This window comes from Amphiura filiformis, chromosome 2 (genome assembly GCF_039555335.1).
Source record: "Amphiura filiformis chromosome 2, Afil_fr2py, whole genome shotgun sequence".
Lineage (NCBI taxonomy): Eukaryota > Metazoa > Echinodermata > Ophiuroidea > Amphilepidida > Amphiuridae > Amphiura > Amphiura filiformis.
In genome coordinates, this window is record NC_092629.1 from 40,740,829 (window position 1) to 40,746,911 (window position 6,083).

The following is a 6,083-nucleotide window of genomic DNA, read 5'->3' on the forward strand; positions in this document are numbered from 1 at the left end:
ATGATGATCACAAGCTCCTATTCTGACTTTTAATCATTTGTATCAGCACTTTGGGTATAGGAACTAGGCCTACAAAGGGCCCATGCAACAAAAGTTAAGTACAAAATCCTATTAACCTTGGGAGAGGGAGGGAGTAAATCATAATACTAGTAGTGGGCTTTAATTGGTCATATTTTGTTTTTCTTAGGGCGGGGTGTGGGTGTGTGGGGGTGTGCGTGTATGTTTTTTTATTTGACTTAGGCCTATCTCAACATCAACATGAAATGAAAAAATGGTCTGGGGTCCACAAAAAGGGTGGGCCTACTGGGCAAAAATCCATTTTGACCAAATTTACCCTTTTTTTACTCTAGACTTTGAACCATGCCCGTAAATCTCATATTATTAAAATAACAATATTGATATTAATGATGAAATAGAAAAATAACATACTGTTAGTGTTCAAAATGAAACATGTAGATAAATTGTTTAGATAAAATTTTTGATATACAGTGTAAGGTATTCGGATAATTCAAAGGGAAGGCAGTTTAGATGGCAACAGCCATTTATACTCATTCAGTCATTTTTAAGCGAATTTCCCCCGTAACATTTGGTAAATTTTCTTGTAAAATTTTCCAAAAAATTGCCCTTTGGTATAAATGGCTGTTACCACATAAACTGGAAACTGCCACAGGCGCAGGCATAATCTACTGCTCGATAGTGACCTGGATATCATGAGTGCCATGTGGTGGTCCCTGCCAAGATAAAACCCACTATGCCATCTTTTGTTGCCTCCCTTATTCCAGATGACAGCAACAATATTTTTCTGTGGCATATGACCTCTTGAAATTCATAAGTACTCTTTAGGCATAAAATGCATGTTTTTAGTAATTTGGGGAATTTTTGCTAACAATTGACCCATTTTCATATTACCAATAAAATTTCAATAAAATAGGCCTTTTAACCAATCAGATGACAAAAATCTATATTAATGAGGTATATAAAACAAAACGCCTCGGGTCATGATATAGCATGGTTTTGAGATCACATTGGGCCTATAATTTTAACCATGCCCCTCATAGCAGTCAATATTTTATTAATCACTCAAATGGATATGAATATGAAATTATTTAATACAAGAAAGGTAGACCTTCTCCGAATTACTGCGAACGGAGCCAGTTTTTATAATAGTTTTGGTATAGAAATAGTAGCGTCACAGTTTCAATAAAAATCTGATTCTGTAAAGATAGCCATGAAATTAAAGCTAATTAAATTCGCGATATAATACACATTTTATGGCAAATTATTAAAAATTTATATATATTTTTAAAATTTAACAGTCCTCAAAGTAAATTGTATAAATATGATGATATGTACTTAAGGTGGTACTACACCTCTTGATAAATTTGTGACTATTTTTGCATTTTCTCAAAAACTAATAAAACACTGGTAATAAAAGTTATGTATATTATAGGGGCAAGGAATCCAGTTACTACACTGGAATTTCAGTGACTCAAGATAAGTAGATATTGATTTATTGATCAAATATTTGTTTCCCTCATTTTTGACTGTAACTCCACAACTGTTGTCTGTGCTGAAATAAAATTTTCAGTGCAGTAGTTGTACTCCTTGCCCCTATAATTATACATATCTTACTTGTCACCAATGCGCTATAATCTGTGAGAAAAATGCAAAAATAGGCACAAAATTGGCAAGGGGTGTAGTACCACCTTAAAGCCGATGATTAAGTTAGGTCTTTTTGGGAAAAATCCGAGCCCTTAAATGAAAATGTATTCTTTATTTAATACAACTAGAAAGGATGTAAAAATTGATATAGATTTTTTTCCCAAAACACCAACACAGGTTAGGTCTTTTTGGGAAAAATCCGAGCCCTTAAATGAAAATGTATTCTTTATTTAATACAACTAGAAAGGATGTAAAAATTGAAAAATATTGCCACGCATGGTAGAAAATGCCACTTAAAAATGTTGATTTTTACATGCTTTGCAATATGATGGAGCGTGAAGAGAGCGAGAGAGGAGGGGGGGGAGAGAGGAGGAGGAAGAAGAGAGAGAGAGAGAGAGAGAGAGAGAGAGAGAGAGAGAGAGAGAGAGAGCACTCATAGGAACCTCAATACAAATCCCAAACTCAATTGAATGTCAGCAGCGGTATTTCAAAAATTAGGAATCATAGACAGATAAGCATTTTTATGTTTATCATAATAACACCCCTACTTAATGAATGTATCATTCCAATATTACTATTGTCTTTGTTGTTCACTACATGTGATAGAAAATAATTGTAGGCTATATCTACCTTGGAAGAAAGAGATAATATTCATTTGAGGATGCATAATAAGCATGATGCAATTTTTAAATCAAAACAGAGGAATTTTAGTACTGACACGGGGTATTGACACCCAACAAATAATGGAATAGTCCTTTTCTAAGCATTTCTACAGCAAAATTTAGGCCCCAATCTTATTATGCAACAGTATTGTTGATGTTGTTTACTTCTAATATGCTCACTTTTTATCCAATTTCTTTTCAAACATGGAAAATCACCGAAAATGAGTTTATAGCTTAGAAATGTCGCGGTTGCATTTTCTGAAAAAGGGCATGAAATAAGATGTGCTCAAGTCTCCATGATTTTTATTTGCTCAATTGTTTGGCCTATATTTACTTTATCCAACATATCAATAACTTTTACAAAAATATTGGGGAACTCTCACAATCATCTTGTAAACTTGGCTTCAAAATTGGGATTTTTAACATTTATAAAATTGCTGAAAAGGCCATTACACCCCTCTCTGAAAATGGAACAATCCAAACTTTTTCTAAAGAATTTGTAATTGCTCTGTCGAGACAAAATGTGCATAATTACTGTGAAGTATAAATAAATTGTCTGCAAATTGGTGTTATTACGTGGCTCTAGTCGAAAGTTAGCGCATATTTCGAAGTTTTTGTTTCTGAGAAGACAATCATAGGGGTTCATTTTGAGGGGGTCCAGTATCTCCCAGTGGGGGTCCTCAAAATTTTTAATACCTCCACTGTAAATACTCATGGACACATGTTTGATTGACAAAATATGAACCAAATTTGCTGACCCCCATCTTCCACCTACCATCTGAGTCTATCGGATAAACTCTCTTAACTGCTAGGCAGCAGAGATATGTCGTTATATCGGCTTAAAATGGAAAGAAACCCTTCAAAAGTCAAAGTTTGCTTTGTATTGTTCCTTACACTTGTTTTGTCATGTGATAATCATTTTTGGCAACTGCAGATGTACATTCAGTTACTACTGATGCACCATCTCAGGATTTGAACACGTCACCTGCTGCGACCAGTGAAAATAGCAGTAGCACGAGCAGTCATTCTACAGCTTCTGAACGTAGAACGTCAGCTGAAAACGGACCAAGCACTGATACGTCAGTTGTTACATTCTTAGCATCGACGACTGCTGAATCTGATGGCAATTATACCACAGCCGAAGGTAAGCAGAAAAGTTAAATAAATTCACAACCCCACATTGTTAAAGAAATCACAGCATTAAGATTAATCATTATGGTTATGGCATTCATTATATTTGGATAATGGGCTATTCCAGTTTAATCCATACACCCCTATGTAGGAAATAACCTTAATCTTTCAAACAAGTAGAATGAATTCCAAATGGGGATACCTGAATGGGTAACTCCATTTCAAAGCTACACCCTCTGTGTTGGAGATTAAGGTCATGTCTATCATAGATGTATGGATTTCAACTCTGAATAGCCCAGTAGAGCTGCTGTGGTGATACAGCCCGAGGTATATTACGTAATCATTTTTGGTGGGTGTGTTCCCACCGTAATTGAAGATGATGTGTATTCAGTGGACTTCGGTTGTATATATAAATGCGCATATATAAATGCGCACGTGACCAGATGGCCAGTGCCATGTTCGTGTTACCTCACTGTCAATCACTGAAATTGCGACCACAGTTCCAGGTGGTGGCCGCATTGCATTCTCTAAATTCAGTAAATTTTCATCGTCAACCGTGTAATTAAATGGGATTATTTTGAAATTTTAAAACGCTTGAAATATCACAAACAAATAGGCCTATGTTGATAAATAATATAAATACAAGCTAAAACCGTTGGGGTTCGATAATGAACCCCACAAAATTAACCGACTATATTGGAAAATGCCATACGGCCGGGCGGTTTCACAAGTTGCCGGCTCGATCATGTCATCCGCCGCCTGCACAGTTCTGACCTTAAAGCCAATCATGTCCCCTTTCATACTTTCATGCCGTTGCGACAAGAGGCATGACTTATCAGCCATTCACAAGTCTTGATTGTGTCTGTTTGTCTACAATACGCGTGTGTCACGCCGCTCGGCGGCAAGCAGCATGATAGTATGAAACCAGCACTACGTCATAGATATGGCCAATTGGCACGCCCATTTAGCACGGAAATTATGAAATATAAGTTTGTAAATCAGCTATATCTAGCTTTTCCGTAGTTAATTTTTTTTTTTCCGTGATGGAAAACGTTAATAAAGAGTTTATCTTTCGGGTCAAGTTATTTTACCCTTTGCAATCAATGCCACTATTTTGCAAAAGCAATTTTCCTTGCGACCTGTCATTTTCCCCTATACTTTTGCACGGGGAGTTTATGTACATCCGGGTACCTTATATCGTTTAATACGGTATGGCGACTTGTAGATGTCACGTGCGCATTTATATATGCGCATTTATATATACAACCGAAGTCCACTGGTATTTGGGAGCTGACGGTGCATTGGTAAATAGGGGCTATTGGCAGTTGCGAACGGTCAAAATCAAGGGTCGTTTTTGCCTCTCTGGTTGAAAATCGTGTGACAAAAAATAACAGAAATGAGAGGAATGAACAATTTAGGGTCTTTGACTTAAGAGCTCATGAGCTGAAGTATTAATGCTCTGCGTGTTAGCCATGCGCTTCAACAGAAAAAGTTGAAGTTTTGAAATATTTTCTCAAAATATCAAGAGCTATCTTAAGAATCACTGAACCAATACTAGGCTTGTTTGTACTCATTTTAATATATTTTTCATGCTGATTCTAAATATGGTCATGAAGATTTACAATTCTGAAATTTTTGAATTAAAAAAAAAAGAAACATGTCGTCTGCAGTCGACATCCGCGTGAAGAGAGGTAAAAATCAAGGTCTTTCAGCACTCTGTTTTGGTAAATATTAGGGGTCTTTTGGAGCAGCGCAATCCAAAAACATGGTTCTTTTCCGTATGGTCATTTGTGGTAGGTGACACACGGGCCGGGGTACAGCTACAATACTACGTAACTCCAACATACACTTAAAATGGATTATCACGTTAAAACCAACATAAATTATACTTTATTACTCCACTGTCAAATTAAATAGAAGAGTACGATGATACTGTTGTTCTCTTTTTTCTTATCAATGTCATTAATGCTTACCACTCATCGTGTCCATTGTGAAAGTACTTGGCAACCCAATCCAGGTAGGGTTTCATATTTTACTTGAAATTGTAGAGTTGTCATTGTAATGTTCGATTGTCGGTATTAAAAGTAGTGTAAAAACAGGTCTTTTAAAAGATGTTGAATCCTGACATTTGCAATTGTTTTAAAACATCTAGAACTCAAACGTCGACACCACTGAATTTTTGACGAAATTGGATGACTTGGAGTTAACGATGAACGATATTAACATCAGCAACTCGTTTATACAATATGGGGATTTTGGTAAGGATTAAACAAGTGTTTAAATAGTAAATTACTATGAACACGTGCAGATCGCAACTTAAGCTCAACATTCTTTAGCATTAGTCAACATAAAGAACATCGGATTCTTGCATGGTCTGATTTAGAAAAATAGTTTAGGTCTGCTATATATTTGGGAGAAAGAACCACTTATCGCGCACCAGAACATTTTAAACATCAAATTACAGTTATATTCTTTCTATGTTGATCATGTTGATATGGTAGGAATTGTAGTTTGGTTGAGCATCATTAACCTCTTTACTAAAATGTGATAATGTGAGCTAGTGTGTACCGTTTCTATGTTTTATATTCCTATACAATATGCGTAAGCGTTTTAGTCACTTTAAAAAGT